Source organism: Hyla sarda, chromosome 10 (genome assembly GCF_029499605.1).
Source record: "Hyla sarda isolate aHylSar1 chromosome 10, aHylSar1.hap1, whole genome shotgun sequence".
NCBI classification, from domain to species: domain Eukaryota; kingdom Metazoa; phylum Chordata; class Amphibia; order Anura; family Hylidae; genus Hyla; species Hyla sarda.
In genome coordinates, this window is record NC_079198.1 from 96,852,580 (window position 1) to 96,875,622 (window position 23,043).

At 44.8% G+C, this 23,043-nt stretch overlaps 1 long non-coding RNA gene across 1 annotated transcript in view; it reads right to left on the reverse strand.

Annotated features, from left to right (window-relative positions):
* Positions 1 to 3,829: 3,829 nt before the first annotated feature.
* The window catches only part of LOC130294082 (uncharacterized), a 42,090-nt gene continuing 22,876 nt past the window's right edge, over positions 3,830 to 23,043 (reverse strand). Inside the window, exon 4 of the long non-coding RNA XR_008848375.1 lies at positions 3,830 to 4,096. This is a non-coding gene — a long non-coding RNA (uncharacterized LOC130294082). The remainder of the gene's footprint in view (positions 4,097 to 23,043) is intronic.

Here is a 23,043-nt window from a genome sequence, read left to right on the forward strand (position 1 = left end):
AATGTGGGGAACTATACTGCACCTAATGTGGGGAATTATACTGCACCTAATTAGTGGTGCTCACGAATATTCGCAATTCGAATATTATTCGCGAATATCGCATATTCGCGAATTTGCGAATTTCGCGAATATAGCGCTATATATTCGTAATTACGAATATTCGTTTTTTTTTTTTAGTTTTTTTTTTTTTTCACAGTACACATCACAGTGATCACCCCTCTCTGCTTCCAGCTTGTGTGGTGTAAAGAAGGCTCTAATACCACTGTGTGAGACTGGCGTGCGAAACTTCGCATATGCGAAACTTCGCATATGCGAAAATTAACATATGCGCATTTTCGCATATGCGAATTTTTGCATGTGCTAATTTTGTATACGCTAATATTCACATATGTTAATTTTCGCATACGCGAATGTTTGCATGCGCTAATTTTGTATATGCTAATATTCACATATGTTAATTTTCGCATACGCGAAGTTTCGCATATGCGAAAATAAAACGAGAATATAACGAATATGCGAATATTCGCGAATATATGACGAATATTCGTCCATATATTCGCGAATATTCGCGAATTCGAATATGGCCTATGCCGCTCAACACTACACCTAATGTGGGGAACTGTACTGCATCTAAGGTGGGGGAACTATACTACACCTAATGTGGGGAACTATACTGCACCTAATGTGGGGGAACTATACTGCACCTAATGTGGGGGAACTGTACTGCACCTAATGTGGGGAACTATACTGCACCTAATGTGGGGAACTATACTGCACCTAATGTGGGGGAACTGTACTGCACCTAATCTGGGGGAACTGTACTGCACCTCATGTGTTGAACTATACTGCACCTAATGTGGGGGAACTGCACTGCACCTAATGTGGGGGAACTGTACTGCACATAATGTGGGGGAACTGTACTGCACCTAATGTGGGGGAACTACAACCTAATGTGGGGGAATTATACTGCCAACCTAATGTGGGGAAACTGACAGGGGGGCCATCATAATGAAGTGCTCCATCTTCCAGGCAGCCTTAATCTGGCCCTGGCGATCAGTGGAGCAGGGGCCCATAGAGGTGGACCACACAGCCGCACTTGGGGTCCCCCTGTCCTATGGGCCCCATAGCAGTTGTGTGGTCTGCCTATACGAACACCAGTCCAGAAGTGTGTCATTGTGGCCTCTATTTGGCTGGTATCAGGATTTGCTGAATGGAATAACCCAGACTTCCTGCTATTCCACTAAGCTGGATATGAATAACGGACCCTATATATTATGGATAACCAACAAATACGTTTGAAAAGCACTGGACTGCTGACAGTGTGAAACCAGTCTCATTTGTATGGGTGGTATCAGGTTTGCACTGTCCATGGTACATGGTGAAGCTGGACTTTTAGGAAATGAACTTTCTTCACAACAGTAAGTGTCATTTTTGTGCCCCTACATTCTGACAGGCAGAAATGGATACAAGTGAACACTTTTATCATTATACCCTGGTAGTAGATATCATTTGTTCCAGACTGAAACGTTAGATGCTTAAGGTGGCCATACAATTTCAGTAACAGTCATCTAAACATTCGTTCAGCCGACATTTATCAATCTCAATGTCCACAAACACATGAACTTCCGGGATGGAACAATAGGGTCGGCAGCAAAAAAAAAAAAACACAACCGACCCTTCTCTCCATCTGTTGATGGAGAGTCAGGAGGCCGCCATACACCTGGCAGCGAGCGTATGGTAGTTCTTGGTGGGGTGTGGCAGCCATTGTTGCTGTGGTGCTTTGTCTGTGGGGTGGGGTGGCCCAGAACCGGGGGCTTGGTCAGGCAACTGTGGTGGCCGCCACCCAGTGCTATGGCAGTTTTAGTTTAGGGATCCATTCTTATCAGGTGTCCTTACGTATCAAGTGGGCTTGCACATATTGGTCACAAGGCACACTAACAACCAGGGCCGGATTAAGAGCATCATGGGCCTTGTGCTGAAGATTGTGATGGGCCTATTTATCAAAGTATATAAAATGAAAACGCTAGCCTGATGTCATGTGGGCCACGCAGGTCAGCAGGTTACGCAGCCACATCACCACCAGGGCCGTAGGTAAGCCTCTGGGCCGGCCTGGGACATCGCAGGGCCAGCCCTCTTTTACTGTTAACCAGGGGTCCTCAAACTTTTTAAACAGGGGGCCAGTTCACTGTCCCTCAGACCGTTGGAGGGCCGGACTATAGTTTAAAAAAAAAACTATGGACAAATTCCTATGCACACTTATATATCATATTAGTGGACTACCCCTTTAAGTACGTAAGTACGCAGCACAGTTCCCTGCACATTAGGTAGGCAGTATAGATCCCCCCACATTTGGTTGTAGTTCCCCCACATTAGGTTGGCAGTATAGTTCCCCCCACATTAGGTTGGCAGTATAGTTCCCCCACATTAAGTTGGCAGTATAGTTCCCCCCACATTAGGTTGGCAGTATAGTTCCCCCAACATTAGGTTGGCAGTATAGTTCCCCCAACATTAGGTTGGCAGTATAGTTCCCCCCACATTAGTTTGGTAGTATAGTTCCCCCACATTTGGTTGGCAGTATAGTTCCCCCACATTTGGTTGGCAGTATAGTTCCCCCCACATTAGGTTGGCAGTATAGTTCCCCCACATTAGGTGCACTATAGTTCCCCCACATTAGGTGCACTATAGTTCCCCACATTAGGTGCAGTATAGTTTCCCCCACATTAGGTGCAGTATAGTTTCCCCCACATTAGGTGCAGTATAGTTCCCCCACATTAGGTGCAGTATAGTTCCCCCACATTAGGTGCAGTATATTTCCCCACATTAGGTGCACTATAGTCCCCCCACATTAGGTTGGCAGTATAGTTCCCCACATTAGGTACAGTATAGTTCCCCCACATTAGGTGCAGTATAGTTCCTCCACATTAGGTGCAGTATAGTTCCCCCACATTAGGTGCAGTATAGTTTCCCACATTAGGTGCAGTATAGTTTCCCACATTAGGTGCAGTATAGTTTTCCACATTAGTTGCAGTATAGTCCCCCACATTTGGTGCAGTATAGTTCCTCCACGTTAGGTGCAGTATAGTCTTCTACATTAGGTGCAGTATAGTCCCCCACATTAGGTGCAGTAAAGTTCCTCCACATTAGGTGCAGTATAGTTCCCCACATTAGGTGCAGTATGTTCCCCCACAGACATATAGCCTCCAGCCATATACAGTGTATGGCTGGAGGCTGTATACCTGTGTACTGCCCCACTTCAGTGCTCTGGCCACCACTCCTCTGGTCCGGCCATAGCAGTAGGTCCCATCCCGGGACCAGAGGAGTGGTGGTCGGAGACCCGAAGCTGACATGCCGCAGGTAACACTCACCATGCTGGCCAGCGCACGTCCTGATCGCTGCTCCGCTCCTCCGCGCTCCGTTGCTATGGGCACACGAACAGGACGTCAGTGACGTCCCTGCGCTACCTCCCGGCGGTCCTTGCGTTTTTAAAGTAAACGCGGGGCATCCCTGTGTCCTGAAAACATCTTTCGGGACACAGGGATGTCCTTAGGCAGCTGCGCCGGATAAATGTCCTCGGCGGGTCGGGTTAACATTGTTGTCGCGGGCGCCGGTCAGTCTGTGCGGGAAGTTTGTGCGGGCTGCCGGGCCTATTTTAACACAGGGGCCTGGAGCTGCCGCTCCATCCGCCCCTACGTTAATCTGGCCCTGCTAACAACCTGATAGTCTTTGAATTGATGCTGATAAGCAATTAGATCATAGTATACGTTGTAGAGGTGCAGCCAAGTCTGTATTTTCCATTTTTTGGGTTAGATTGACTTTCTGTTCCCTCATTTGTTTTTGTTTTTTTCCCATGGCCAGAACTCCACTCCACTCATTTGGCGCAGGCGTATTTAATCAGCAGGAGACTGAATAAGGATTTTCTTCTCGCATTCTCACAGCGCTCTGCCAGGGAACATATGTTATGAGTTCACACTGGTGTGGTGTTGTGTGGCAGCCATTGTCGCTGTGGTGCTTTTTCTGTGGGCATCATGGCCTAGACTCGGGGGCTTGGTCAGGGAGAAGCGGAACTGCCTGGCCATGTCTTCTGCTCTTTTGAGTCCTGCAAAACAAGTGTTTGTTCAGAAAACTAGAAGTCTAGAAGAATACATTTAGTCCACTAAAGTGAATAGGCCTGCTGTGCTGTGAGCTGGAATAACTTTTTGCCAATACGATGATATTCCAATAATGTAATAGAGCTGATAGACGTAAACTGTGCCTGGCTTCAGATATTACATAGGCCTGATGATGAACTGGTATTATTACATGTACAGTATGTCTGAAGGGGGAAGAAACAGCTCAGAGGGGCAAAAAAAATGTCACCAGGCGAGTATGAAAGAGGATATATAGGTATTTTCTGTCATGAGGCTTCTTTTGTGGAGATGATTGGTTGCGCTGATCATAAAGCCCTGTCCTTTGTTGAGCTGTCTGTGACAGTGACCCTTTCCACCCTCAGCCTCCTGTTTTCGCAGTCAGTCTTAGTTTTATCTCGTCCGTCTTTTTCCTCTCATCAAGCGTAAGGCCTGTAGTCTCCCTCCCCGCCTGGTAGTCCCTCTTGGCTGCTTTCCCTCCCTCCCCTGCTTCCCTCAGAAGAATTTCACAGCGGTGTCTCCCGCCTCACACAGCTCCTTGTCAGTATCAAAGCAGGAGCCCGACTTTGAAATCGGCGAGGTGCGGCCCACAGCTTCAGCCAAAGCTTTGAAACCCACAAAGAAAGGAAAAAAAAACTAAAGAAATAAACAGAAAAAAAACAAAACAACAACTTGCACAGCCGCCTCGCCATCATTTCCGCTCCCATGTTACAGTGACACAGGAGGCGCCACTATCTACTGATTGACAGATTTAATGTTAATACGATAAGTGTCATTCAGGAGGAAAGTGCTTTCATCAGATACGACAGCAATCTCCGCTGTCAGAGAGGTCAGGCCATTCAAGCTGCTGTAATCCAGAAAACGGAGTATTTTTCTCTATCTGATCGGCTATGTAGGGCAGAGCTGTGCAGGTATTTAAACGGGTCACGTATACTTAAGTACATGTTTGTAAAGCTGGCCTTTGAGGTGGTCTGCCTACAATTTCTTAGGAACAGCTCGACTGGCCCAATGTAATTTAACCTATTTTCTATGTAGATACAGTGGGGGAAAAAAGTATTTAGTCAGCCTCCAATGGTGCAAGTTCTCCCACTTATAAAGATGAGAGAGGCCTGTAATTTCCATAATAGGTATACCTCAACTATGAGAGACATAATGAAGGAGATTTATCACTCATTTTTTTTAAATGTACTTTTACTTACATGCAACCTATTTATCAAATAGTCGCACAACCTTGATAAATAAATCGCACGTAAACAAAACCCGGGAAACCCACTTACAAAAGCATTTTTTAAAGCAGAAAAGTTTTCCGTATGTTAATAGCTGAACTTCCTTATCTACCCTTTATCAGGGCCGGACTGGGGCTAAAAACCAGCCCTGGAAAAATTGTCATACCAGCCCTACAGCATTGCGTCACTGTAGCAGTCACTGGCTGCAGGGAAGGGACAGGGAAGCCTGGCACTTGATTTGCCATGCCTCTATAAGAGAACTATGTTGTGGGTGCGCCCTGAAGTCAAAGGGGTGCAGCCTCAACATACAAGATAGTAATGTGGTATTAAAGGGGTACTCCGGAGATTAGACATCCTTTGGATAGGGGATAAGATGCCTGATTGCGGGGGTCCCGCCGCTGGGGACCCCCGTGATCTTGCACGCAGCACCCCAGTTAAAATCAGTCCCCGGAGCGTGTTAGCTCTGGGTCTGATTACCGGCGACCACGGGGCCGGCGGCATGTGACGTCACGCCTCCGCCCCCGTGTGACGTCACGCTCCGCCCATCAATGCAAGCCTATGGGAGGGGGCGTGACAGCTGTCACGCCCCCTCCCATAGGCTTGCATTGGTGGGGGCGGAGCGTGACGTCACATGGGGCAGAGCCTTGACGTCACAACACTCCGGCCCCGTGATCGACAGTAATCAGACCCGTAGCGAACATGCTCCGGGGACTGATTTTAACGGGGTGCGGTGTGCAAGATCACAGGGGTCCCCAGTGGCGGGACCTCCGTGATCAGGCATGTCTAAGCGCCGAGTACCCCTTTAACTCTATGTAAAATCCACTTGGGAAAAACTGTAAAAATAAATAAATAAATAAATAAATAGAAGCAACCCTCTCTTTTTTGCACTTGAGCTACCGCCAGAATCACGGAACTCAGTTCCCAGTGTCCAGCACTACTAGGTCAGGTTATGTGATCTCACACAGCTGTTCATTCAATTACGGGCCGAAGCAATGTCCAGCCTCAGGCGCTGATTGGATGGCTGGCCATGTCACGTCACCTAACCGAAAGTACCAGATACCAGAAACAGAATTCCGTCATTTCAGTGGCAGTGTGAAAGCAAGGAATTTTAGAAAGGGTTTTTGTTTTTTTACTGTTCCCCCTCCCGTAGTAGATATTACATAGGGTTAAAATACCGTGGGCAGCATAACACTGCTGCAGGCATTGCGATTCCGGGACACAAATTACACAGAGACATAGTTTGAAAATGCTACAAGAATACAGGTAAATAGTCACAGGGGCGGGTCCTGGCGGCTGCTCCCTGCCCAGCCGGCTTGATTGACAGGTCTCTCTTGTCTCTAGCAGTGTATAGGGAGACCCTGGAAGATACAGTGCTCAGCACTACAAAGTCCAACACTACATCTTTTCCCGACTTTGCAGGTTCCTGCATACAGACTTGGTGCACAATCCCAATAGTTTATAGCAGTAAGCATAACAGTCTCACAGTAGAAAATTATTGGAAGCACTCACCAATCAACTGGGAATCATTTCCTTTGCACAGGCTTTGATAAATCTCCCCTAGGTCTCCAAACTGTGGACTGTTAGCTGTTCCAACAACGCTCTGTGCATGCTGGGAGTTTACGTTTTACTGGGAGTTTTAGTTTAGCAACAGCGTGAGATCCACAGTTTGGAGACCACTGATACAGGGAAAGATGTGTCTCCTACCCTAAGGACTAATTACCGGGTCTGGTGGCATTTAGAAACTAAGATTACTTTGAATGACCGAGTGTCTTAGTGTAATTCACAATGTCCTGGGATCGTGATGCCTGCTGTTTGGGCAACATAAAACTGATAACAGGTTCCCCTTAACTGTAGTTAAATATAAAAAATATAGTTATTTAAAAATAATGAATACACAACTTAAATTGCACACAAAAAAAAAGAGCGAACCAAAGTGCCCCTCCCTTACAAAGTAGTAAGGTCTCCTCTTCCCATAACCTACCCCCTACCCCACATTACAGGTCCCCCCCTCATCACAGGTCCCCCCATCTCCAGCCCCTAACATCACAGGTCCCCCCCGTCTCCAGCCCCCTACATCAAAGGCATCCCCTCTTCAGCCCCCAACATCACAGGTATCCCCTTTCCAGCTCCCCATATCACAGGTCCCACATAACTGGTCTCCCCTCTCCACCAGCACCCACCAACATTACAGCCCCCCCTGCAGCCCCCCACATCACAGGTCCCCCCTTTGCAGCCCCTGACATCACAGTTCCCCCCTTTGCAGCCCCCCACATCACAGGTCCCCCCTTAGCAGCCCCCCACACCACAGGTCCCCCTTTGCAGCCCCCCACATCACAGGTCCCCCCTTTGCAGCCCTCCAACATCACAGTTCCCCCCCTTTACAGCCCCTATCATCACAGGTCCCCCCCCCTTTGCAGCCCCCCACATCATAGGTCCCCCCTTTACAGCCCCTATCATCACAGGTCCCCCCCCTTTACAGCCCCTATCACAGGTCCCCCCCCCTTTGCAGCCCTCCAACATCACAGGTCCCCCCTTTGCAGCCCCACACATCACAGATCCCCCCCTTTACAGCCCCTATCATCACAGGTCCCCCGCTTTACAGCCCCTATGACAGGTCTCCCCCCCCTTTGCAGCCCCTCACATCACAGGTGCCCCCTTTACAGGCCCTATCACCACAGGTGCCCCCTTTACAGGCCCTATCATCACAGGTGCCCCTTTTACAGCCCCTATCATCACAGGTGCCCCCTTTACAGGCCCTATCATCACAGGTGCCCCTTTTACAGCCCCTATCATCACAGGTGCCCCCTTTACAGGCCCTATCATCACAGGTGCCCCCTTTACAGCCCCTATCATCACAGGTCCCCCCCTTTGCAGCCCCCCACATCACAGGTCTCCCCTTTACAGCCCCTATCATCACAGGTCCCCCCCCCTTTGCAGACCCCCACATCACAGGTCCCCCCTTTTGTAGCCCCCCACATCACAGGTCCCCCTTTGCAGCCCCCCAACATCACAGTTACCCCCTTTACAGCCCCTATCATCACAGGTCCCCCACACCCATTTGCAGCGCCCCACATCACAGGTCCCCTTCTGCAGCGCCCCCCCCCCCACACACATCAAAGGTCCCCCCTCTTACCAGACCCCCCCCACACACACCACAGAACAGGACTCCCATCATTTCCCTTACACAGTAATAACATTCGGTTCCCTTTTCCTCTCACCCAGTATAGTAGATCTTCCCCCGAGCAGTTGCAGTCACTGTGGGGACAGGAGGAGGGGCCAGGAGCAGTGAGGAGGCGGAGAGTAGAGGGGAGTGTACTGTCTGTACAGCTCCCATTACAGACTCTGTACCCCAGACCTCCGCTCACTGTGTCAGCTGTCAGGAGCCTCAGACCTGTGTGTTATGCTGCAGCTGCGGAGCAAACAGGTCCTGACACTGCTGACAGACTGACACAGTGACTTGTCGGGACTCAGGCAGCCTGCGCTCCAGCCACTGCCGGCCCACAGGGCAGCGGCCTACCGGGAATATTCCCGCTATCCCGGTAAGCCAGTCCGGCCCTGCCCTTTATTACCAGTAGCGTTGCTAGAGAGTGACTTGGGGTTTGGGGGCGTACCGCATCGGGTGACACCCTGACTGGCCTGCCTGGCACTAAATAGCTGCACTCCAACTATCCCGCAACAACCCATCCACCCTCCTCAGAAGTAAAAAAAATATTAAAAACATACTATGCCGCACCATGAATGTCCATACTTTGGAGGCATTAATGTAGTAGTTTCATGATGCAGAACAAGAACAGTTGTTAAAGTGGGTGTTAATGTCCTTTTCTGCAGACGCATGCACTTTCTGTGAGCCAGGTTGGACCTGGAATACTTGTGCGACTTTTAGATGGAGATGCAACTTATTTTCTTCATAAATAGCGACAATCACATTTGATAAATACATAACCACTGCAAAGTAGAAAAAAAAATTACTACGTGAGCAGATTTCAGAAAAGTGCTTTGGAATAAGCAAAAATAAAAAAGTCGCAGCATGTATAGAAAAGTCGCACGTGCACAAGTACGTGCGGCTTTTTACACATAAAAAATCTACTACGGAGCTTGATAAATCTCCTTCAATGAGAACAAAATTCCGTAAAATCACATTGTCTGATTTTTAAAGAATTTATTTGCAAATTATGGTGGAAAATAAGTATTTGGTCAATAACAAAAATTCATCTCAATACTTTGTTATATACCCTTTGTTGGCAATGACAGAAGTCAAACGTTTTCTGTAAGTCTTCACAAGGTTTTCACACACTGTTGCTGGTACTTTGGCCCATTTCTCCATGCAGATCTCCTCTAGAGCAGTGATGTATTGGGGCTGTCACTGGGCAACATGGAATTTCAACTCCCTCCAAAGGTTTTCCATGGGGTTGAGATCTGGAGACTGGCTAGGCCACTCCAGGACCTTGAAATGCTTCTTACGAAGCCACTCCTTCATTGCCCAGGCAGTGTGTTTGGAATCATTGTAATGCTGAAAAACCCAGCCACGTTTCATCTTCTATGCCCTTGCTGATGGAAGGAGGTTTTCTCTCAAAATCTTACGATACATGGCCCCATTCATTCTTTCCTTTACAAGGATCAGTCCTCCTGGTCCCTTAGCAGAAAAACAGTCCCAAAGCATGATGTTTCCACCTCCATGCTTCACAGTAGGTATGGTGTTCTTTGGATGAAACTCAGCATTCTTTCTCCTCCAAACACGACAAGTTGAGTTTCCACCCAAAAGTTCTACTTTGGTTTGATCTGACCATAAGACATTCTTCCAATACTCTTCTGGATCATCCAAATGCTCTCTTGCAAACTTCAGACGGGCCCAGACATGTACTGGCTTAAGCAGGGGGACACGTCTGTCACTGCATGATTTGAGTCCCTGGTGTGTTACTTATGGTAGCCTTTGTTACTTTGGTCCCAGCTCTCTACAGGTCATTCACTAGGTCCCCCCGTGTGGTTCTGGGATTTTTGCTCACCGTTCTTGTGATCATTTTGACACCATGGGGTGAGATCTTGCGTGGAGACCCAGATCGAGGGAGATTATCAGTGCTCTTGTATGTCTTCCATTTTCTAATAATTGCTCCCACAGTTGATTTCTTCACACCAAGCTTCTTGCCTATTGCAGATTCAGTCTTCCCAGCCTGGTGCAGGTCTACAATTTTGTTTCTGGTGTCCTTTGACAGCTCTTTGGTCTTGGCATTAGTGGAGATTGGAGTGTGACTGTTTGAGGTTGTAGACAGGTGTCTTTTATACTGATAACAAGTTCAAACAGGTGCCATTAATACAGGTAATCAGTGGAGGACAAAGGAGACTCTTAAAGAAGAAGTTACAGGTCTGTGAGAGACAGAAATCTTGCTTGTTTGCAGTTGACCAAATACTTATTTTCCACCATAATTTGCAAATAAATTATTTAACCCCTTAACGACCCAAGGCATACTGGTACGTCCCGAGTCTTCTCCCTTTCTATAACGCGCGGCCACAGCGTCATAGCGGGTCGTGCCCAGCCTCAAACAATGGCCGGGACCAGTGGCGAATAGCGTGCGGCATTGTTCGCGGTGCCGCATGCTATTAACCCTTTAAATGCAGCGAAATGCAGCAGTGAAAATAAACTACCCCTGGCTAGCTCAGTAGGCTGTTTGGGACCGCCGCAGCGAAATCACGGCGTCCCGAACAGCTGGAGGACACGTGGAGGGTCCACTACCTTCCTCCTGCGTGTCCGATTGCCGAATGACTGCTCCGTGCCTGAGATCCAGTGTCTGCAGTGTCATAGACCCCTATGGGAGCTATAACATTGCAAATAAAAAAAAAAAGTGGAAAAAAAAAAGTGGAAAAAAAAAAAGTTAATAATGATCATTTAACCCCTTCCCTAAAAAAAACTAAGAATCACCCCCCCTTTTCCAATTTAAAAAAAAAACTGTGTTAATAAAAATAAACAAATGTTCATACTAAAAAAATATATTGTTAATTAAACCAAAATAGCATATTTTTGGTCACTTTTTATATCATGAAAAAATTTATAAAAAGCGATAAAGTCCAATCAATACAAAACCTCTAAAAACTTCAGATCACGGTGCAAAAAATGAGCCCTCATACCGCCCCGTACGTGGAAAAATAAAAAAGTTATAGGGGTCAGAAGATGACAATTTTAAACGTATAAATTTTCCTGCATGTAGTTATGATTTTTTCCAGAAGTGCGACAAAATCAAACCTATATAAGTAGGGTATCATTTTAATCGTATGGACCTACAGAATAAAGAGAAGATGTCATTTTTACCGAAAAATGTACAACGTAGAAACGGAAGCCCGCAAAAGTTACAAAATTGTATTTTTTTTTTTGTCATTACAAAGTAGAATTGTTGGCGCAAAAAATAAGCCATCATATGGATTGGATTTTTAGGTGCAAAATTGAAAGAGTTATGATTTTTTAAAGGTAAGGAGGAAAAAACGAAAATGCAAAAATGGAAAAACCCTGGGTCGTTAAGGGGTTAAAAATCAGACAATGTGATTCTATGGATTTTTTTCCTCAATATGTCTCTCATAGTTGAGGTATACCTATGATGGAAATTACAGGCCTCTCTCATCTTTTTAAGTGGGAGAACTTGCCCAATTGGTGGCTGACTAAATACTTTTTTGCTCCACTGTAAGCAGTGCCAGATACTTGGCTTGGCTAAGAAGAGTTTCAGTTTGGGAACATAGCAATCTATAGTAACATAGTTCATAAGGTTGAAAAAAGACCAGAGTCCATCAAGTTCAACCTATTACCCTGATGAGTCCCTACCGAGTTGAGTTGATCCAGAGGAAATGAACTTAGCTGTGTCACACTGAAAAGAACTACATAACTTCCTTTATTCTATATAGCAGCTGATAAGTACTGAAAGGCTCACAAGTTTTGTTTGGTCAGGGTCTCAGTTCTCCACCGATCTCTAGATATAGCTGGGAGAAGCGTGCAGCTGTACACTTCACTCTCTGTCTTGCCACCAGATCCGACATTATAAGGAGCCCATCTATGGAGCCAATCTCCTGCAATAAGTTGAACTGAGCAGACAACCAGGGAGTGATGCCCACAGCCACTCACGTCTCCCATCTATATCTAGAAATTGGTTAGGGTCTCAGTACTGAAGCCACAAATGATCAAATCTTTTGACATGTCTAAGTGATTTGTCAAAAATTATTATTTTAGTTTTTATCAATGACAGTAAGCTTTAACTTTTATACATTCAACAGCTAGGGGGCACTCTCATCTTAATTGAGATGATACACTTCACTAAAAAAAGTAACCATCAATAAGTGGTACTAGAGAGTCACTGGGGGAGATTTATCAAAACTTGCACACAGGAAAAGCTGTCCAGCTGCCCATAACAACCAATCAGATCGCTTCTTTTAATTTTCAGAGGCTATTTTAAAAATCAAAGAAGCAAGCTGATTGGTTGCTATGGGCAACTGGTCAGCATTTCCTTTTGCACAGGTTTTGATAAATCTCCCCCCGCCCCCATTGTTCTTCCTTCTGGAGGGAACCTATTTTACACAATACCACTGAAGGCCTGACATATGATGTAGTGGGAGATTATGGGTATTCAATTTCTACATATCCAACCATTTTGTTCTTAGGGATAAAAGCCACTCCAAGAGGGTCTAGCAGTGGCTTACTTCCTTCTTCTTTGAAAACACATGCACACTCATGGAGTATACATGTCTATGGGGGAACGCTATATTCTGTGTATTTCAATCTTTACTTAGATTGGCATTTTATAATTTGCACATTGCTGGCTGTCCATGCACCCCAAACTAAAATCTTTCTACTATAATTTAAACTATAGTTAAAGGGGTACTACTGTGCTGACAACTTTTCCATATCTAAAGGATAGGGGATAAATTGCATGATCGCACGAGGTGCAGCTGCCGGGGACCCCCGCGATTTCGCACACAGCACCCCGCTCTCATCAGGCCCCGGAGAGAACATCACTCCGGGTCTGATAACTGCCGATCACGGGGCGTATCGTGACGTCACGGCTCCGCCCCCATGTTACGTCATGCTCCACCCCCTCAATGTAAGTCTATGGCAGGGGGCAAGACAGCTGTCTCACCCCTGCCATAGGCTTGCATTGAGGGGGCGGAGCGTGATGTCACACAGGGGTGGAGCTGTGATGTCATGGTCACCGGCCCCGTCATCAGCGGATGTTCGCTCCGGGGCCTGATTAGAGCGGGGTGCTGCGTGCGAGATCGTGGGGGTCCCCAACAGCGGGACCCCGCGCGATCAGGCAACTTATCCCCTATCCTTTAGATAGGGGATAATTTGTCAGCACGGTAGTACCCCTTTAATCAGGCCAAACCCTTTTCCACTAAACCCAGTGTAGTTCTGTAGAAAGTATGGAGACAATCAAATCGGGGGAAAAAAAGTAGCACACTTTTGCACAAAACAAGCTGCCACCAAAATGTTTGACTTATTTGTGTCAAAATAATGGTGGAAATCCCTTATTTATAGCAGGACCCCCCCCCCCCCCCCCATTCAGCTGCTATTTCCATGATCACTGTATTTCTAAGTCTGTATTCACAAATAGTTGCTGTGTTCACACATAGCAAAAACTGCAATAAAACTGTGATGTGTGAACTTGAATGAACAGAACCACCCCTTCATTTAAGCCTAATAATCAGCTCAGCCTACTTAAAATCAACACTAAATCTAGAAATAAGTGATACAAGTAGAAAACAATATTTTGTTTTCTGGGGCTCCTTTATTGTTTGATTAATGGCTTACCCCAGGTCGGTGGGGCAGCACTCCTGCCAATCATTGGTGAAGATATACATACAGGTGAAACTCCAAAAATTAGTATATCGTGAAAAGTTCATTTATTTAAGTAATGCCACTTAAAAGGTGAAACTAATATATGAGAGAGACTCATTACATGCAAAGTAAGATAGTTCAAGCCATAATTTGTCATAAAGCCCCCCCCCCCGCAAATTACTATGATTTGGGGAGCCATGTCATCTGCTGGTATTGGTCCCCTGTGCTTCATTAAGTCCAGGGTAAACACATCCATCTACCAGGAGATTTTGGAGCACTTCATGCTTCCTTTCCCTTTCTGTTGGAACAATGAAATACAATGGACTTTTGCATAATATTCAAATTTTTCGAGTTTCACCTGTAGTAAAACCAAACAGGAAGTAGACAGCGCCATTCATTTTGTAGTGGCTGTGTTGAGTAACTGCAGCTCACCTCCATTCAAGTGAACAGGACAATGCTTCAGTATTGTGCACTATGCTATGCAGCTAATTTGGCTAAATTGATTATTCAGGTTATGAAACCTAAGCAAAGAATCACTGCTCTTGGAGGTGCCCAGGGTACTACTCTAAAGGATTGCCCAGATTAATGTAGGACTTTAAGATTGTATAATGAACAGCTTTTATATGTACTTTGGAAGGAATTTATCATGTGAGACTCTTTCACATGTTTTTCTAAGCTTGCACTGTATCCTTTATTTGAGTTTCAACGTAGCAAATATATATCAAATTGTCTGGCGATGTATGATGAATTTGCACAGGGTTTTTCAGTGCACTTTTTGATAGTAGTTACCCATTGAGTGGAGTTTTACACACACAAAAAATTGGGCCATTTTTAAAAAGGCACAAAAATAAGGGTACGTTCACACAGCGTATTTCCCGCGGAATTCCGTGAGTGGAATTACGCGCAGTCAACTTTACATCAGTGTGAAGGGGTCTTCTGCGAGACCCGTTCACACTGAGAAAATTCAGCAGCGGACAAATCCGCCACTGAAATTGTTCCACGCAAAGAAGGAACATGTTCATTCTTTTGCGCGGAAATTTGCGAGCACTGCATAGCTGTCAATGGTGATGGCGCAGGGCCGCGCAGCGGCCAGATCTGAATCTCCGCTCGCTGAATTCCGTGAGCAGAGATTCAGCGAGATTTGCTCACTGTGAACACACCCCAAATGTTGCTAAAAATTCACTAAACTTAATGGGGTATTTTGAAAATTGTAAATGCTAAAAATTGTTTACATAAGATCCCCATGTTATATAACTTACTGATATAGCGATATCAAAAATAATAATAAATGTGCTGGCTTCAGTGTGCTAATCCGTGATTCTACCTGATAGGAGGTTGTTTAGTCCTTTCATTGTCAGTGTGATGTTGTCTTCAGTTCCCTGGCTCCTCCCTCACTCCCAAGACAACGCATCATCCTCTTCTGTCTCAGGAGGTGAGGCTGGATCTTGTCTCTGAGCTCAAGCCCCACCCCCTGAGTGATGTCACCACCTCTGACCAGCCCTTACAGCTTCCATGAACATCTCTCTCTCATACACATATATATTTTTATTGGTACATTTAGGGAGAATGAGGTGTGCTTACAGCATGCTGCCTTGTGCTGACCAAAGCCGCAGACAGGGAATCAATATAAGTTGATGCATCAACACAGATTGCGCCCTTGTGTTCTGCAACAGCTCTGGGCAGGGAAGTAGCAGGAGTGCTGTGGGAGGAAAGTAAGCAGGGCAGGAAGACTGTGATGAAGAGCTAAGGGAAAGCAATGCATTCTTGGAATTGTACTCCTGAGCAACTGCTCAACTAGAAAGTACAGGACTAATGGATTTTTGCTGGTTTAGAACTGGGACAGACAGGTATGCAATAGGGATCGACCGATTATCGGTTTGGCCGATAATCACGATTTTGGACATTATCGGTATCAGCAATTACCTTGCCGATATGCCTATAATGACAAACCCCCCGCCCCGCCGCCCGACCAGAGACGACCGTCGCCGCCGCCCCATTGCCTCCCCCATCCTCTGCCCACATACCGCCACCACTGCCCCATTGCCTCCCCCATCCTCTGGCCACATGCCGCTGCCCCATCGCCTCCCCCCCATCCTCTGCCCACATACCGCCGCCGACCCATTGCCTCCCCCCATCCCCGGTGTTATAATTACCTGTTCCCGGGGTCCCCAACGCAAGGTCATTGTCGGTGCGCACAGTGACAGCGCAGGATGCCGACGGAGCCAGAAGGGTCGCGGACCCCCGGGAACAGGTAATTATAACACCGGGGATGGGGGGAGGCGATGGGGCGGTGGCAGTATGTGGGCAGAGGATGGGGGGAGGCAATGGGGCGGCGGCGGTATGTGGGCAGAGGAGGGGGGGGCGGGTCGGCCATTGTGTGTATCCATAGACCTGACTGCAAATAAATCTTATATACTTTTTCGGTCAGTGCCATCAAGCTTCTTCTATTGCGATCTTTAATATTTTTGTACCTGATCTGGTCTGTTACAGTATATCACTGTTGGGGAGAGCAAGCAACACACATAAATGCCCTCCAGGTTGCCCAGCTGGAACTTTTTTAGGAATACTTAATAAAAGCATCAGCCAGAAATAGGGGGATATGACAGTAATGAAGCCCACCAAGATCACCATCTGCACAGACGTTCCAAACTGTGCTTTGGAATCTGTTAGTATCATCTAAGCCATGAGAAATTCAAAATAAATCTATTTTACATAGAATCTGAGAGATCCCATTGACTTATAATGTCAGGCTTATGCATACAAAGTTATTTTCGCCATAAATAATACCGACACTAAGCATGAGTGAGAACAGAGCTTAAAATGCTCTAAACAAATAATCAGCTTTTAGTATTTTTTTTTCTTGATTTTAATTTTTTTTGGACAATGTGATGAAACTGTGACAAATCACATTTGATGATGCCCATTGCATTTGCAACACATGGTTTTCGTAATTTTCATATAATAATAATCAGTTCGTATAAGAACGTAGGACTTCACCAGTCCCAGGAAGCCTGTATAAAAATCTGATCTCCCAGCAGCACTGCAGCGTGGAAAATAATGTATGCACGGAACACAACCCATAAGCCCTGCGTTCTGGCTGTGACTCTGGAGAGGTAATAATGGTAATCACCCTCAAGCCTTCCTGTATTATTTTTGATGTTAAACGATTGACTGCTCAGCCGAAATTGTAGGTTGTGTACGAACCTGTTGATAGGACTATAAAAAGCACATTGCAGGGCTGGAATGTGTCACGTGCATAACCTTACCTTCCCCCTTAAAAGAAAGTTCAAATCTAGATGTATTGTGGTGAATAATATCCTGAGAATAGGCTCAAATATGTATATTTAAGGTGAAGTTTGACCGACTTTGCTCGCAAAAACAGTTCATTTGGAAAGTCTTCAGACCCTTTAACTTTTTAGGACTCTTGCTAGTTTATTGAAAAGGAAAAAATAAAATCTTGCATTGACATTAGTAGTCACACCCTTTACTTAGTTGAAGCCCCTTTGGCAGAGTACAGCCTTCAGTTTTTTTTGGGGAAGATTTGCACACCTAGATTTAAAGGGGTACTCCAGTGGAATATTTTTTTTTTTTTTTTTTTTTTTAAATCAACTGGTGCCAGAAAGTTAAACAGATTTGTAAATGAAGATGTAGATGTTCTATGGAACTTTTAAAGGAAAACTGTCATATGTTTTCTCCCGCACTATCCACAGGTACCGATGGATAGTGCGGGAGACGAACATTTTGAGTCCTACCTTGCCCGGATGCACTGCGCCATTCGTCCGTTATAGCAGTTTTTCTGTATATTTAAATTAGCTGCTAACTGGCACGGGCGGGGTTACTGCCTTCATCTGGCTCTGTGACCTAACCGCCCCCGGCCCGCAGCACCGCCTGGCTAATGAATATTCATATAATGTCTTACACACTCCTTCTCATCCCGGCCGATACTGCGCATGTGCAGGATTTCCTACTATACCCGGAAGCGGTCTTCAGCGCTGCTTCATTATATTGCTAATAGATGGTAGGCATGAACTGCTCCGGACTAATGAAGCAGCACTGAAGGCCGCTTCCGGGTATAGTAGGAAATCCCGCACATGCGCAGTATCAGTAACAGAATAACTGCTATAACGGGCGAACGGCGCAGCGCATCCGGGCAAGGTAGGATTCAAAATGTTCGTCTCCCGCACTATCCATCGGTAAATGTGGATAGTGTGGGAGAAAAAATATGACAGTTTTCCTTTAATGAGATATCAATAAACTCCGGATTTTATGTGCTGGTTACAATCGTCTATTGTGCTGAGATTTGTAAATTACTTTGATTAAAATTTTGTTTACCCTTCCAGTAATTTTTTGCAGCTGTCTTTCTTGTCTTGTCCACAGGGCTCTCTGCTGACACCTGATGCCTGTATCAGGAACTGTCCAGAGCAGGAGAAAATTTCCATTGCAAACCTATGTTTCTCTGTACAGTTCCTGACACAGACAGAGGTGTCAGCAGAGAGCACTGTGGACAAGACAAAAAAGAAATTCAAAAGGAAAAGAATTTCCTCTAAAAAGCTGCTAAAAAGTACTGGAAGGGTAAAGATTTTTTAATAGAAGTAATTAACAAATCTGTTTAAATTTCTGGCACCAGTTGATTTAAAAAACAAAAAAGTTTTCCACTGGAGTACCCCTTTAAGGATTTTTTGCCATTGCTCTCTGTAGATCCTCTAAAGCTTTGTCAGGTCGGATGGGAAACATTGTGGAAAGTAATTTTTAGGTCTCTCCAGAGATGTTCAATTAGGTTCAAGTTAGGGTTCTGGTTGGGCCAGTCAAGGACATTCACAGAGTTGCCCCTTAGCTCCTACATAGTTACCTACATAGTTAGTACGGTCGAAAAAAGACATATGTCCATCAAGTTCAACCAGGGAATTGAAGGGTAGGGGTGTGGCGCGATATTGGGGAAGGGATTTTATATTTCTTCATAAGCATTAATGTTATTTTGTTCCAGGAATGTATCTAATCCTGTTTTAAAGCTGTTAATTTTTCCTGCTAATTTTTCCTGCTGTGACCAGTTCCTGTATTGTCTTGACTATGTGCTTACGGTCATTGTCTTGTGGAAGGTGAACCTTCTGCCCAGTCTGAGGTCCAGAGCATTCTGGTTTTCATTAAAAATATCTCTGCACTTTACTCTATTCAGGTTTCCCTCAATCCTGACCTGGCTCCCTCTAGCCGCTGAAAAAACACAGCAAGCAAGATGCTACCACCACTATGCTTCACTGTAGAGATGGTATTGAGTAGTGCCCAGTTTCCTCCAGACATGATTCTTAAAATTGAGGCCAAAAAGTTAAATCTTGGTTTCTTTAGACCACAGAATCTTGTTTCCCGCAGTCTAAAAGCCCTTTAGGTGCTTTTTTTTGTAGGCTTACATGTGTCTTTTACTGAGAAGAAGCTTCTTTCCGGTCACTCTGCCATAATGCCCAGATTGGTGGAATGCTGCAGTGACGGTTAAAGTTTCTCCCATCACTTATAGTGACAATTGGGTCACATCTCTTACAAAGGCCCTTCTTAGTTTGGTGGGACGGCAGCTTTAGGAAAACTTCTGGTTGTTCCACACTTTTTCCATTTAAGAATTATGAAGGCCATTGAGCTATTATCAAATTTTAGTGCAGCACCATTTTTTGTACCCTTCAGATCTCTGCCTTAAAAATCCTGTCTCTGAGCTCTACAGGCAGTTCTTTCCGCCTCCTGGCATGGCTTTTGCTATGTATTGTCAACTGTGAGACCTTATATAGGCAGGGCTGTGTCTTTCCTATCAGCTGAATTTACCAAAGATGACTCCAATCAAGGTGCAGAAACATCTCAAAGATGATCCAGAGAAATGGGAGACCTCAGAACTAAATTTAAATTGTCATAGCAAAGAATCTGAACATTTATGTGAAATGTAAGTTTTTCCTATCCATGTTTAGATGCTTTGCTATTGCTATTTAATAGGTGCCGTCTGCACCCTCTCCGTGCTCGGAATCATTGGCTTTGGGTAGCTGATTCTTTCTTCTATTGTTTTTCTATTATTGAACTGCTTTTAACTTTCTCATAACTTTCTATAACTTTCTCATTTTCTAGTGTGATAGCCTGGGGGATGTAGGGTATGGGGAGTGTAGCTGTGCAGCAGTTAAAGGGTGCTTGTTAACCCTTGCTATTCATGACGCCAGGGTCAGGGCTCCTCAATAACACTTTTCCTACCGCCACCCTTCCCATGAGCGATAGGGAGGTAGATAATAAGAATAGATTGTCCACAACCGGAGAGTTTCAGAAACAGTATTAACTTTTACTGAAGGTTTTCTGCAAGCTTCAATAACATAACAGCCTCTCAGCATAACAACGGCTTTCCTTGGAGATTGACAAAGGTTGGGACTTTAGCATTTAGAGTCTTTTAGTCTATTGCGGATTTAGGGGTTAGTTGCGGTCCAGTAGTCACGCTAGCATTAGCGGAGATTTAGATTTGAACTCACGGTTTTGGTTCAGCTGAGGCCGGCAGGTTTTTGAGGCCTAGCGTGTCTTTGAAATTTGCGTAGCATCGTCCTGTTAGTCCGGCATCCACGAGAGCAGCAACCCAAGAGAGCAATAATTGGATGCAGCTCCCTTATATGGGCAGGGGCTGGACTAATGCTAATTAGTCCATACTGATGTCAATCACCATTACAAAGATTTGTGGGTAACATGTGACCCAAGGACCTCCAAAGGTCCTCCAACATACCATAGAGGATATTAGCATGGTCACATGACTGAAGGTCCTTCGACACTAAGCAAGGTAAATACTATACATTATTAAAAAATATATATATAATTATTAAATATATACACATATATTATTATTAGAGATAGATTTGAGGAGAGGCGACTAGGGGCTGTCCCACCTGAGGAACCCTACCTGAACGTAGTTACTCTGACTTTGGGGACCTCTACACTAAGTACGGTATGCAATACTGTACCGGGACACCACATTAGTAAATAGTATGTATTAAGGCTAATTTTTAGCACCCATATCTGCAGCTTTTATTAGTACATGTGACTTTTTATTACATTTTTTGGGAATGTAATGTGACAACAAATGCCACAATTCTGGCCATTTTTATTTTTATGTTGTTTACTACATAGGAACATTAACATTATATTTTGATAGTTTGGTCATTTACACACGCGCCAATACCAAATATGTTTGTCAAATTTTTTTATGCTTTTTTTTTGGGTAGAGTGGGAAAAAGGGGTGATTTCAATTTTCATTGGGGGAGGGGCTTTTTTTTAAAATGTCCCCACAAAAAGAAAACCACATCACAGCGACTGGAGGCAGGTGAGGGTACCTCTGTCCACCATCTTGGTTAACCTGATCCCCACAGTTGTGCTGCAGGTGATCCGATCATCCATTAGAACCGCTGCATTGCCGTGATCAATAATGATCACAACATCTGAGTGGTTAATGGAGGACATTAGCACGATCGCTGATGTCTGTCATTACCAGCAGGTTCCTGGCTGCTAATAGAAGCCAGGACCTGCCATGCATGAAGCGAGAACAGCTCCTGTGCTCACTTTATATGCAGGATGTACATGTACCTCCTGGTGAGTTAACCCCTTAAGGACTAGGCCAATTTTTACTGTAGGACCAGAGCGTTTTTTGCACATCTGACCACTTTCACTTTAAGCATTAATAACTCTGGGATGCTTTTACCTTTCATTCTGATTCCAAGACTGTTTTTTTTCAGACATATTCTACTTTATGTAGTGGCAAAATAGTCGATACTTGCATCATTTCTTGGTGAAAATTTCAAAAATTTGATGAAAAAATTGAAAATTTAGAATTTTTCTAACTTTGAAGCTCTCTGCTTGTAAGGAAAATAGACATTCCAGATAAATTATATATTGATTTACATATACAATATGTTTACTTTATGTTTGCATCATGAAGTTGACATGTTTTTACTTTTGGAAGACATCAGAGGGCTTCAAAGTTCAGCAGCAATTTTCCAATTCTTCACAAAATTTTCAAAATCTGAATTTTTCATCGACCAGTTCAGGTTTGAAGTGGATTTGAAGGGCTTTCTTATTAGAAATACCCCACAAATGACCACATTATAAAAACTGCACCCCTCAAAGTATTTAAAATGACATTCAGTAAGTGTGTTAACTCTTTAGGTGTTTCACAAGAATAGCAGCAAAATGAAGGAGAAAATTCAAAATCTTCATTTTTTATTTCGTATGTTCTTGTAGACCCAGTTTTTGAATTTTTATAAGGGGTAAAAGGAGAAAAATCCCCTCAAAATTTGTAACCCAATTTATCTCGAGTAAGGAAATACCTCATATGTGTATGTCATGTGTTCGGCGGGCGCAGTAGAGGGCTCAGAAGGGAAGGAGCGACAATGGGATTTTGGAGAATTTTTTCTGAAATGGTTTTTGGGGGGGCATGTCACATTTAGGAAGCCCCTATGGTGCCAGAACAGCAGAAAAAAAAAACACATGGCATACCATTTTGGAAACTACACCCCTCATGGCACGTAACAAGGGGTCCGGTGAGCCTTAACACCCCACAGGTGTTTGACGACTTTTCGTTAAAGTCGGATGTGTAAATGAAAAAAAAAATTTTTCACTGAAGTGCATTTTTGTTCCCCAATTTACCATTTTTTTTTATAAAGGGTAATGGGAGAAAATGCCCCCCAAAATTTGCAACCCATCTCTTCTGAATATGGAAATACCCCATGTTAGGATGTAAAATGCTCTTCGGGAGAACTAAAATGTTCAGAAGAGAAGGAGTCACATTTGGTTTTTGGAAAGCAAATTTTGCTGAAATGGTTTTTGGGGGGGCATGTCGCATTTAGGAAGTCCCTATGGTGCCACAACAGCAAAAAACCCAACATGG